At 41.5% G+C, this 14,054-nt stretch overlaps 1 long non-coding RNA gene across 1 annotated transcript; it reads right to left on the reverse strand.

Moving 5' to 3' along the window:
• Positions 1-1,368: 1,368 nt before the first annotated feature.
• On the reverse strand, positions 1,369-10,861 carry LOC129385208 (uncharacterized). The gene is made up of 4 exons (XR_011894686.1): positions 10,355-10,861; positions 9,258-9,383; positions 6,830-7,012; positions 1,369-4,200 (listed from the first exon to the last, which is right to left on the reverse strand). It is a non-coding gene; the product is annotated as an uncharacterized lncRNA (long non-coding RNA).
• Positions 10,862-14,054: the final 3,193 nt, after the last annotated feature.

The raw sequence follows: 14,054 nt of genomic DNA on the forward strand, positions 1-14,054 counted from the left end.
TACTCTCTTGGAAATACAGTGCGGGCGACTCCCTCACAGTACCGGTGACTCTCCCCTGCAAGACCTACTGAGGTGTATGTATTACTCCGAAAGCAGGAGTTGATGCGAGTACCTGAGTGGTCCATGCAAGTACCCCTTGGTAGTCAGCGGTACCCCTTTGGAATGGCAACATTGACCCTTCCCAGGGTAGTCACCTGGAGACTCACAATGGTGGTTTACATGACTATTATGGCAAGAGTTGGTTAAACTACCTTTTGGGTGGTAACACGTACTCTCTTGGAAATGCAGTGTGGGCGACTCCCTCAGTACCGGTGACTCTCCCGCAAGAACTACGTACTGAGGTGTATGTATTACTCCCAAAGCAGGAGTTGATGTGACTACCTCAGTGGTCCATGCATGTACCCCTTGGTAGTCAGTGGTGCCCTTTGGAATGGCAACAATGACCCTTCCTAGGGTAGTCATCTGAAGACTGACAATGGTGGTGTACATGATTACCATCACAAGAGTTGGTGAAACTACCTCCTGGTACTTAACCAGACCCTTTGCAGCAACTGCTGTGACCTCTGCCTGGGTAGTCAATAGACTATCTCTACGCTAAGATGGAAGCTCACAACATAATAGATTTTAGTTTGCATGTGCAACAAATGCCTAGTTATTCAGCCACCATTATATGTTATGATAAACTGCAATACTATAAACAACTAAAAAAAAAACACTGAGCACATAGTACTACAGTGAGTGAAACACCAAGAGCAAATATTTCACTACTATCACTGTATTAGCCTCGAATGCATCAACGGACTATACCTGGCAAAAACAGAAGACAACAGTCTGATTTGCTAAATTGGAATCAACGGCCAACCTTGAGAAACACTATGCTTCAGTTTACAAGGCATACTAAACAGCTGCAATATGTCCAAATTTATGAGGTAATGTAGCATTTCAGGCATTTGAACAAGGATTTAATCCTTTGCCACGACAAAGGGCTCATTTATTTCAATATGCCATGGAGGCATACATGGAGAGAGGAATTAAATTTTAATATTGATATTAAGCAACAAATTTACAATCTCGCCAAATCAAAACAGTCATACAGCATCGATGCTAATGGAAGAAAAGAAATATGCCTAAAGACCAGATAAATGCAAAACCGGACATTATAAATGGCGCCAGTTCAATATCCCCGTGGTGCCTGCATAGTAAGTACATCCCATAACGTTTCAAATGTGCAATTTCTTGGCCATCATTTCATCCAATTTGTCAAAAAAGACTGTTGTCTCACCTCCTAAATGTTTCTGTTAGCACTGCCTCCATGTTTGCGTCAAATGCTGCCTGCTCCGGTTAAGATCTGAAAGAACAGCACAACTGTTAAAACTTTGTAAACATTTTATTCAATAAGAATATGAACACATCACAGTAACCTTTAGCAAGAGCACATATAGTAATCATAAGGAACACTTATTTCTTATAAGCAGAGAATCCAGTTTACAGCAGGAAGAGAGGAGCCTGAGAATAGCTATAATGCATCCGTTGGTGTTCTCTTTGAACGAACCACAAATGGCCTTGCCATCAGGGCATATCACAAGCCCACACATGTGGATACACACTAGGCAGAACATATTTAAATAAGTATGAGGATATAAGTATAAGTTCATTTTCCAGATTCAACTGGACGGTAGGTTTTTAGCAAAAAGCTGTCTGCACAGCTTGACTGTGTCCAGAAAACTCCTACAAGCAGTAGCACACGACTGGTACAGGAAATCTTCAACAGACACACATAGAATAGTCACATTCAATAAAGAGAAACATTCACTATTTATGCATACAGAGTCTAATAATCGTTGCACAAAATTTGAACAATAAAATCGAAACGCTGAAATGGTCACACATATGTTCAGAAATAATAAAAGTAATAACCAAGCAAACATGCGGCATCTACTAGCAAAGACCTAAAATCACATTTCAATAAAATATTTCCGCAGCTCAGCTTTTGTATACCCTTTTGTATGTTTATACGTGTTTAGAACATGGGGCAGGTTATAAGACAACATTTGTAATTTATAATTAGCGCGAAAACATGGTATATTCCATGTATTAATAGGTCTTGTGTGTATGTTAGCACGAAGCATGTCCAAAGATGCCAGAGTAGAATAAAAATCGGCAGTGGATGCCGTCGAAAAATAAATTTTTTGTAACAACTTAAAGTTATACAAATGATTGACGCGGACAATGTTATGTGCTTCGAAAGCACACTTGGAGGTAGTTGTATTATCAACATTTGCGATTATTCGAACAATTTTCTTTTGCAATACGAGAACCTTATTTATGTTTGTTTTGGTCATTGTGGCCCATACTAAACTGCAGTAGTTAAGGCGAGAATGTACATGGCTTCACTTTGCTGTAAGTAATTTGAGACAACAGCTGTCTTCCAATAATGGGGCTCACTGCTGCGAACTTATAGCATAATGCCCTCCAATGTCACATTTTCACATGAAATCTACAGAATGTTTCTATTACACATGAATGAAATGAAAGCTGTGATTCTATGGGGGAATGGCACTGAGCTAATGCCTACTAAACAATCTGTGTAAGTGTGAATGACAGCATCATTAACAGGACTACCCTGCTGCTTTGCAAGGAGTCACTCCATCTCAGTAACATCAAAAGCGGGTAGCGCGCATCACAGAGATGAGACAAAGTTCCATATAAGGGCCAGAATTATGTAGTATTGTTTATTGATCAAATAATGCTGACTATGTTCTGCCGAGTTAACAATGCCACAGAAAACAGCTAATTATAATGGCCGCCGGCAACTCAGTGCTGTGAGATACCACGTCTAGCGACTGCCTCATAACACGTGGTCCTTATGTAATACTCTAATGGCACTTTCCTTTTGCAGCAAGCACTTAAAGTATTAAAGTACTGCAATGCACTTGCAAAACAGTTATTTCCCCGCAGTGGGATTAAGACCACATAATAAAAAGGACACCACAGGTACAGCATAGATGACGTGTATTCTGCAGTACTGTATAAGTGCTGAAGCTTCCTTCTTGGTACTGCTGATTGATTTTCATGCTGCCTAGTTCCTGTTTCGTGGTCTCACAAAGATTGTGGAATGATCAACACATTGCGACTAGAGTCGCTAAAGTTATACATTCACATTCATTGGAACCACTTTGTTTGCTTAACCCTTTAATGACCACGCATATAAATACAAAACAAATTATTTTACACCTAAATGTGCAAAAGAGATTGAGAATAAGCATAATCAACGAAAATAAAGGATATTTCGTAGAAACTCCTTTAGTAGCAGGGGGGAAGTGGGCTTCTCCCCAAGCGCCATATGGCTGTGTTTGGAATCTGTACAGAGAGCTCTTTGCATATGTGTACTATAGGTGTACATTTCTTCGCACTGTGTGTCTGAGGTCACAACAGCAGGAGATCTTGCACTGGTCTGTCTCCTCTGACCGTGCTTTCCAAAGAAAACTAGTCCCATGTCTTTTTTTTCCCATCCTGTGTTCCTGCTCTAAACCGACAAATGACACTTGCTGCCAGTCATTCAGTGCTGGCTCAATACATTTAACAAGGAACTTCTTACCCAATGCCAAAAATCAGCAAGAAAAATTCATATTTTTGGTATGCTGTATGCAGAACTCCTCAATGAAGGGTTAAAACAACTGAAGTGTCAGAGCAACATAGCCACACACTTTTCACTACATCTTAGCATGTATATCAATATACATTACAGTACGAATGCTGCATTACTAGTCTATAAATGCATCTACCACTACATCTTGAACTAATGTTTCACTCTAGGTTCAAGGTGGCAATGCGATATGATATTTTGCTTCTTTCATCACCTACAGAATCTCTGATGACAGCATTGCAGATATAGTTGCTATAGCCGGATTGCATGTTTGCATTTGTTAAAAAATGTAAATGAAACGAACAAGTACATCAAGAGAAGCAACTAAATGTTTCAACTAAGCCACATAACAAAGAAAGGAGAGTCAGTTTATCTAATGAAATATGCATGCAAACTTGCAGCTGATCACCTGTCTTCAAAATCCAGATTTTGAGCATGTGTCACAATTTCGCTTGCCTTTCTTGCTTTCACTTCTGCATCGACTTCAGGGCATCCTGGTGGCATGACTTTCGCATGTTTTTGTACTTGTTTCTTAGGCACATATACCATGAGAACTGGAATGAAATGAAAGCAATTGACTTTACATACATAATCAACAGTTCAATCAATGACTTACAGTTTTCAGGTTTTGAAAGAAACTGCAAACACAGTACAGTTAAACATGGAGTTGCCCTAACCGTAGCTTGCTTTTTGCACAGTTTCCTTCACATTCCAAAACGTACCAAGTGAGCTATTTTAGCACACCTTTCAACACAATATCTGAGAATTACTTTCAGTATTGGTGTTGGTCAAAACTTTAATGCGTGAAACGGCTACAGGTACAAAAATATATTATTTAACCAAATACATATTTAGCTGAGCATGCAATTAATTTTACAAGATGGGATAATTTAGGGAAACTGCACCATGAAAACATTAGGTGCGTGACAAGACCGAGGTTAGAGAATTGATCAGATGGATTTGACAGAGGACAGGGGTAACATTTAATCCTTTTGTCCTGCAATAGCCAAGATAAACTGATAATCATGACCAGAGTTCACAAACTCTTAAAATACTTTCACCAAACAAGATGTTATAAAAGGTTTTAATTAATATTTCAAATTAGCTTATTACTAAAACATGCACACAAGGGAAAATTAGCCATGAATACAAACTTGAAGGAACATCTCCTATAGGAATTTACAAGGGCAGCTTATTAAGCTAGTTGTTGATTCATTATCGTGAGTGTACAGTGCAAAGGTTAAACGAGGACAGACACAAGCACTGACTACCAATGGAGGTTTTATTGCTGAATACACACAATAGTGATATAGCTATCTGAAAAATAACTACTAAAAAGGAGAACAAAGCAGACCATCAAGAGGCACACGAAGAAATGTATAGTTGCATAAAAAATGCTGGTCGTAGGTTTGACTTCCCAGAAACTTGAGCTCTCTTTCTGATAAGGCAATGGATGGCTTGCTGATGCGTGCACTCTGCTCCCATGCCAATTGTGCTACGTCAAGTATGATATGGGTAAGACCATCCCTTTGCTTGTGAATAACTGACATTCTTTCAAACCCAGGAGTGCAGCCACGCATGCTAGTATGATGTGCCAAAAAAAGCTTTCTCTGCCATTGTGCACATTATATGCATCTTCGCACAACCTCTCATGAAGGCATCTGGCAGTCTGCCTTATATAACAAGTGCCGCAGGAAAGAGAAATTTCGTACAAACTTTTATGTGAAGTCAACATGCCAAATCTTGCGCTTGACCTTGCAGATGCCTTTCTGACTGCCCTATCAGAAAAAGAGCTAAAGATTTCTGGAAGTCACGTGAACGGCCTGTATTTGTGATGCAATCTTACATTTTTTTGTATCTCGATTTCCAGCATAGTTCATTTTTTGCCCACTCGTCTGCTTTTCTTGTTTTTATCTTCAGAAGTTAATGTTTTTCAGATAGCTATTTCACTTGCTTGTGTAAATTCGGCACATTGAATAATATCTCACTTGACAGTCGGCACTTCTGTCTATGTACTTGTTTACCTTTGTGGTGTACACTACCTATAAGAACTGTAACCAGCAGCTCAAGAAGCTTTATTCAACGCGTCATTCTAGCGCCCTCGCCCACTCATTAACCCAAGACTCATGGCAATTAAACCACGGAGGATATTGCTCCATTGAAGCATGACATAAATTATGACTGAGTGTTAACCTTTCTGTAGCTTTCATGACTGTTTTTTGTGAAGAAAGAGGAATGGAAGTAGAAGAAATGCTGCTGGTGGTAACCGAACCCACAAATTTGACATGACGCATGCAGCGCTGAACCAATTCATCTAGCCATGACTGTCTTTCTCTCCTGGTAGCCGAACCCCCTATATTTCATATGAAACACGCAGCACTGTACGAATTCATCTAGCCACAACTGTCTTTCCATCCAATTCACTTGGTATTTGTATACCCGCATAAAATGTAGCGCTGGTAGTGTTAGGGTTCGTGTTGTTAGCAAGAATAAAGAAAATGGGCTCAGGGCTGCAATGTCAACATTGCCATTCAATATTTAAATTTCGAGGTCATGAGTGAACTGTAATTCAGAACTAGTCAACGATGTATCAGTGATAAAAACATTTCGAACCAACAATGCCATATACACTGCTAAACACTTAAAAAGGCACTACACAATTTGGACATTGTTCACTGCCCCAATGCAAAGCTTTAGGAAAACAATTTTTTTCCCCTCGGTTATCGAGTTTTCAAGGGGAACTACGCAGCAACTAAGTTATAATCATGAATAAAATAACAAAAACTTGTTTTGATTATAGACACCTCCCGCTTGCTTTAGTGACATAACCGCATGAGAATGGAGGGTAACATGCTTTCTAATTAACATTGTGCTTACCATTCATATTGCAATACAAGGTTGGGAAAAATGCGTGACCGAACATAATTGAGACATTTACTGTGGAATGAATGCTCATTAAGTACATTCTATCCCAACTTTATTTACATCTGGCATAGGTTGGCAAGCTGGTGCATGAGTCGACTCACTCAGACTGATCTCGAAAGTGAGTCTCAGTGAGTCCGACTGAGTTGAATTTCTGTAGGTCTTAGCCCGAATGAACCTGGCTGAATAGAATTTTGGTGAGTGTGAGTGAGTTCTCATTATTTTGCTGACCAATGCATCCAGGTAATTGTTGCGACTTACATTGTTGTCCGAGATGACGAATTGTAGGCAATCCATTCAATTTTCTTTTGAAGATTGTCAGGCACGCCTCCTGCTGTAATATTTCAGAGGTGTGCAGCAATGTCAATGGGCATCGGAGGCAGTGTGTACGTTGACATTTCCTTGTGCTGTCCTTTGACTGCATTCTCCACATGTCCAGCTGCGCTACGGACAGCATTAAAAAGAGAAGTATTCATTGAAATCAACAAAATCCAGTGCTAGAAAAACAAAAGATGTGGTATCACAGACTATCACTTCACATGCTCAAATTTACCTACTATATAGTTAGTGACGAGCTAAGAATACAGGAAGGGCTCTTGATAAATATGGGAACATTTGCCATGGCAAATGGAGCCCATTGCTGTTCAAGGATAATGATATACGAACAGCAAAAATCACTGACTGAGACAACTGACTCATTACAGCATGAATGGGCTGTTAAAACCAAATTTAAAGAGGAATTTTATCACCCCCTACACAGATACCTCCTTACCAACACACCATGATCCCTCTCCCCCTTTTCGCATTGGTACCATGCATAAGGAAGACGCATTATTGGTCCCTTCACAGACATTGGTACCATGAGCAAAAAGTTCCCCCACCAAGGTGAAATAAGCAACCATAGTGACGCACGTGCAAACATTCCTTCTGAGGAAAACTTGTTGCTAGCTACATCGTCTACAGAGTTATTGCTTTGTGAAGGACAAATACTGGGCCACAAAGTGCCAAGTCCAGACTAGCATTGTCTTGGGACCAGAAACAGAGAACAAAAGCAGGGCAGATAAAGGCCAAGGATGATTTGATAGAACAAAAATATACTAGAACATTCTGGTTCTCAAATACACAAACTAGACCGCTTGTGTTTATCCAAACATTATTAACTCCCTATCACATTTCTGGTGGCTAATGAATTAATATTTCACTGAATGTATTTTTTCTGACAACTTCTAGGTGTCTTTGCTTATAAGCTTTTTTTGTGAAACATGGCTATTATTTCAAACAGGGAGTCAAATTTTCCCTCAGCATTACATAAATCTGAGCTACTGAGATAGATACAAATGTCAAGGTCAGATAAGACTTTGAAAGGTGATATGGAACGATTGAGGAGTCACAAACATGATTGTGCTTCTTAAGCTCTTCATATATCATCAGTTATATTTGGGCTGTCTAAACTGCACAAAATTTTTTAAAAAATATTTTGCAGCTTTTTGTTTTTATGTTCTCATAAATACACCTCATTTGTCATATTTATTAGTAGCAGAGCATTCCAATATTTAATAAGGACAGTGGTATGCTATAAAAGTGGAACTGGGACTATATAGATACATAAGAATATTAGGGGGAAAAAACGTTTTATTTTTACATAGTGGAATTGCCCCTATGGCATGCATTTATTTGTTTACTAAATTCCCATGAGCTTATTCCCCAAAGTTAAGATACAACTAGGGGCAGAAAAAAGCTTTAGGACAGGAATGAGTGGCACTTGCTACTACTTTATTGAAAGCAAACAGGATCATATTTATAGGTGAAGGTGGCCATGTGCACACATACGTTTGCACGCAATACTCAAACAAGTTTGCATTATTATTCAGTCATACAGTGCAGAAACTGTCATTCTGTTGAGTTCAAGCCACAGATGTATCACTGACATAGACATCACATTTCATGTTGATGAAACAGGCCTCCATTAATTCCCATGCAAACAATCTTTGCTTTTACCAAGAATGCGGATATGGAAAAGCTATGGCTCACACGTGCGGTAATTGCAGTGCATGGGCAAATGTGCATTAATCTTATTCCTGGCAGACAGCTCATGTTCCCTTGCCAAATCGTTGATGCAACAGCCTGTCTGGCTTATATGCACCCTGCCGCAATTAAGTGGAATTTCGTACACCATACCGACCGCGCAAGTCACATATGGCCTTGTATGATTTTTACCACAAAGCGTCAGCTTCTGTGGGTCTGAGATGCGTGGGCACAGGCCAGTCAGCTTCCGTGGAGCCAAGAAAATAATAGGTACTTTGTACCTGCTGGCCACTTTCTTTAAATCGTGGGCCTCTTCATGAGTGTATGGAACAACATGCAGCCTTTTCTCCACTAGTGGCTTGGCAAGGGGCATCCAAGCGTTCTTTTTGGCTGTGACGCTCGCCTCCTTAAATAATGGGTTTTCGGAACTGCAATATTTCTATCTCAGCTATTAATGAGCCAATTTGAAAATTTTTGCAGTAGAATGCTCCCAAGAGGGCACCTAACAACTTCCAGCGTATAATTCAATTAGCTATGTGGCCTGGTGAGGGGCTCTTTAAAGTACTGCTCAAATACCGGTATTATAGCTTTCCAGCATACGACAGGTTTTAATGTTATACATAGTTAATGCATGAGTACAGATTAAATAAGATCGGGTGCATACGGCTTTTTTGGTGCCTCTGATGCTTCGGAGTGGCTTGGGGAGACAACCAAGTTAATCAATGCTCCATCACACACCGTCGTGCTTTCGCCCATGTCGACATAGCACTGGAACCGGTCGTTGGAAGATCTGAAAGCACACCCAGATGGTTTATCAATAGTTTTGCACATTCGAAGTGCAGTTGTGGACACTGAACAGGCATTAATTAATTAAACAACCTTTTTTTATGGTTGCTGTACTGTCCCAAACAGGTTTGTTATTTAGAGCCATCACAGCACAGCACAGCGCTAATCCTGCTGCCCATATGTGAGCTAAGTACAGGACGCATTAAGCTAACAAGGCTAAGCTTATTTATGCAATGTCAGCAACCATCAGTGTATAAAAACAGATGATTTCACAAAGATAGAACCATATTGCTGATTGCCCAAGGTTTTCATAGTCCTATTGCTGAAAATGCCAGCAATTTTTTTTCCTCAGTTGGTTCAATTTAAGTTCATTGCTGCGTGAATGTTTCGGCGCACAAATGACGACAAAGATTGAACAGGCAAACAACAAGTCCGTTTTCCTCGTCTTGCCTGTTTTATTAGTTAAACGCTGCAGAAATTTGCAGAATATGGCACACTGCGACCAGTTATGCTAACTAAAGCACCGTTACATTGACTGAAGCTGTTACTACTCCCTCTCCTACCAGATAGGGAAGCGATTGCACACCTGACCTCAATATCAGTAGTAAACCAACTGCACAAGTTTTCAGAAGATGGAAGTCCTGAAAAGCCTAGTTTCCTTGCGGCTTCTCGACACGGCAATAATTATAGTTGAACAACGTTGTGTTCGTACGGGCAAGTATGCGCTACACTTCTCAATTTAAGGTCAAGTGCATTGGCTGCGACGAAACAAAAATATTAGTAGTTGGCAGCACAGTGAAGTGACACAGAGCGATTTCGTAACACTCGATCTCTCAGTTCAACGCGCGGCAACCGAACAGTTATTAATCGTGCTCGACATTTCCGCTACGCGTACTGTTGCTACTTTGCCCATATGAACCAAACCATGACCAAATCCTCCTTGCGCTCCATAACGCGCAGTACATTTACGCTCACCTGTATTAGAAGGTCGTTGCCTGTCATCAGGTACACGTACCCTCCCGTCCACAAGTTTCGTGGAGGTCGGCGAGTTTCCAGGCGCCTGTGAGCTTCACGATTTTCTTTGATGGCCCCTGCGAAACGAGGCAAGCCGCTTCTTCCGCACCAGTCGGCGAGCGTTCAGTTGAAGCCGGATCGGACGACATGCTGCCACCGCTGTCGGGTTTGACAGGCGCAACGCAAGCAAGAAGCAAACCGCTCCTTCCGCATCAGTCGGCGGGCGTTCAGTTGAAGGCGGATCGGACGACATGCTGCCACCGCTGTCGGATTTCACAGGCGCAACACAAGCAAAAGAGGAATGCTACTCGCGTTTAGATACTCGTTTACCGCCGTAGATTGCAAGGTGCCGTCAGAGCCATCCCCGCGCTTCTCATAGTTGCGAATCCCAAGTCTAAGTAAATACGAAAGCCACAAGTCATGTGCTGGGTCCTGAATATTTCGCTGCGCGCGTTCGCAAAACATTTTTCGCTCACCGCTGCACTATCCTTGCTCAAATTTGGCAGAACGACCACATTTTGGTGTCTACTTCGTTTAGAATAACACTTAGCACAGTTAATTGCCTGATTTTTTTTCAATGCAAACTTACCGGCGCTCATGAAAATGCGAGCTGCTGCGGCGACGGTACAAGCATAAACTTGTATCGCCGCCTGTCGTCAGCTGCAGAAAGCAGCATATCAGGGAGCACTGCCGCGTGTTGCCTGCTCCTGGAACAGGCGACCGTCCAACGTAAGACGCTGCTTTTTAAAGCTGACGGCAGGCGGCGAGACAGGTTTATGCTTGCGCCGTTACGGCAGCTGTTTGCAGCCTCATGGGCGCAGGCAAACGTGCGTTTTTTTTCTTACAAACAAGGAACTTAACTGAACTTAACTGTGCCAGGTGTAAAGTCGACGCCAAAATGCGATCGCTCTTCAAAATTTGAGCAAGAACAGAGCAGCGGTTTGCACGTTTTTTGCACAGGGGTTTGCAGAACAGTACACGAAGTTTGCACATTCCATCGTGACCGCAATGATTGTACAAACCGACCACAACGTTTTTAGATTCTAAATCTAAAACGTTGACAGACCACCACGACCCACAGAAGCCTTCGTACGAGGCAATACCCCTCTAAAGGGCTATGCTTCACAGAAGTGGTGCCTTTTCGGACTGTTACCTCAGATTTTCGCTTCTAAAATTCTAGAGGGAAACGAAGGCTGGGATGTTTACCTCCTATTCAGAGAAGTTGTAGGCATGCTTTTGTCTGATGAGCTTCCCTTAGAGTCTCTTGTTTATATGGAGGTGAAAATTCAAGAATTTCTCCGTTCATTCGTTACCCGCTACCCAGAAGCCCGCATAATCCCTAAGTTACATTAGCTTGTGCACTACCCACGCATGATCTCTCTTTTCGGACCACTCAAACAAATCTGGCGTATGAGGTTCAAGGCATCAAAGATGAAAAACTTCAAAAACATATGTAAAACACTTGCAGAGCTTCACCAACTTTCGCAAAGCTATGAATTCCGTGAGATTGTCTTCAACCAACGCCACACCATGCCAGGCCTGAAACCAGTGCGAAGATCTGTTTTACATACGTGCATTGAGGAACACCTGCCTGCAGGTAACGTATGGCAGGCAAAGTCAGTCACTATGCCGCAAATGACATATTATGTGGGAGATGTGCTTTTATTAGCCAAGGGAGACGAAATTGACTTATGGGGTCTTACGTGCCGAAACCACTTTCCGATTATGAGGCACTTGTAGTGGAGGACTCCGGAAATTTCGACCACCTGGGGTTCTTTAATGTGCACGTAAATCTAAGTACACGGGTGTTTTCGCATTTCGCCGCCATCGAAATGCGGCCGCCGTGGCCGGGATTCGATCCCGCGACCTCGTGCTCAGCAGCCCAACACCATAGCCACTGAGCAACCACGACGGGTAAGGCAGACGACCCACAATTTGCACAGATTGCAGGTATTTTTGCGGCTCAGGATGAGGTTCTGTTCTTGTTAGACAAGATGGGACTTCTTGAATTCAGGAGAAATCGATAAGCATTTAAGGTATCTAAACGCAATGTAGTCTGTGCGGCGCAGCCAGAAGATGAGGTATTGCCAGAGTTCCTCGATCTTTATCTGGCAGGGAAAGTGGTACCCAGATGTGAATTAGTGCTGTTTCATTAGAAAATAGTAATATTTGCTTAGCTTTGTGTGAACTCTAAGTGGTGTACTTCACAGTTTGTGTTCTGTTGACATTGTGTCTATATTCGTGTTGTATTTCTTTCTTGTTTTTTCCATTCTGTGCACGGTCAATCAATATTCATGCACTCACCCCCCCCCCCCCCCTTACGGTATCTTTGTATACAAAATACATAATAATGTACAGTGTGTTGCATAATTATACCAACCAGTGTTATTACTTATGGAGTTTGGTGTTGTACCATCCTGCTTCAATTATTTCTCACTGAATGATTAAAAAAACAATTTGACTTTCTTCCTATGCTGATTATGCAGTAATACAGCACTGCATGAAACACATTTTACTTTTTGCCGCTATAGAGTTGAACTCGGGTAGTAACATATTATGCTGTCTACTTTGGTGTAGTCAATCAGTTATTTGATTGAGTGAACCAACGAATCCACATTCGTTGCAACCTATAACATCATATGTGCGTTTCACTGACTCCCGTCAAGCACCAAGGGAGTCATCCATTTCATGCGTCATTCCTGACTTCGTTTTGTGACTACCCTTGGAAAAAAAGGTAGTCAGTGACTGAAAAAAGAGAGTCGAGGTAGTCGTGACCCTCTTTTGACTCTCTTTTTTTTAACAGTGTGGTGAGGGGCCCTCTAAACGAATAGGCAGATGAACTCGCAGTAGCATCCCACGATGGTCCTATAAGCCCCATTTTACCTACGCCAGCTTTCATCACTGCGATGCGTTTCAGAAAATATACTACTACAAATGACTTCCCGCAGTCATGGTTGGCAACATCTGATTTCCCGCATCTCAGTTTTCCTTGGAACAACAATGGTGCTGCTCTAGAAAAATTGAAGTGACGATTACAAGACTACGGTGCCGAATCCTCGCACTGAACTTTTACCTCCACAGGTCTGGTCGGGCTATATCGCCTTTGTGCCCTTTATGCAATGAGAGTGAATCTCTGCAACACTTCTTTTTGACATCCCGCCGTTTCATTATTCAACGGAAAGGATTTTTAGAAGAACCCTTCCAAAAGCTTGGCTTAAATTTCACTGTTTCTGTAATTCTTTTCTTTGGGGCTAGCGTACTAGGCTACAGCCAAAGGAACATTTGTGGAGCCCTCTGCATCTTTCTGCGTGACACAAAACGAATTACATGCTAGAATTCGTCTAAATATTAATTATGTGCGCAATATTAACAAAATTCCTAGATAATTGATTATTCATATCTGTAACAGTAGACACTTTAAATCCCAATTGCAAGATACTCATTTCATTTCACGCTAATTTATCAAAAAAAAATTGCTAACAATTCCTTCACCGCTCGATTTATGGCCAACATCCCAGAGTGGGTTGCGCCGTTTAACTAGGGAACAAGAACAATAACCGAGGAGAGTTGGCCTATTGGCGAGACGTATGCGCACGAAGGAAACCCGCTTGATGTTTATCACGAAAGGAGAGATTTCATATTTCCTGACGATATACATTTG

The sequence above is a fragment of the Dermacentor andersoni genome, chromosome 5 (assembly GCF_023375885.2).
Source record: "Dermacentor andersoni chromosome 5, qqDerAnde1_hic_scaffold, whole genome shotgun sequence".
NCBI classification, from domain to species: domain Eukaryota; kingdom Metazoa; phylum Arthropoda; class Arachnida; order Ixodida; family Ixodidae; genus Dermacentor; species Dermacentor andersoni.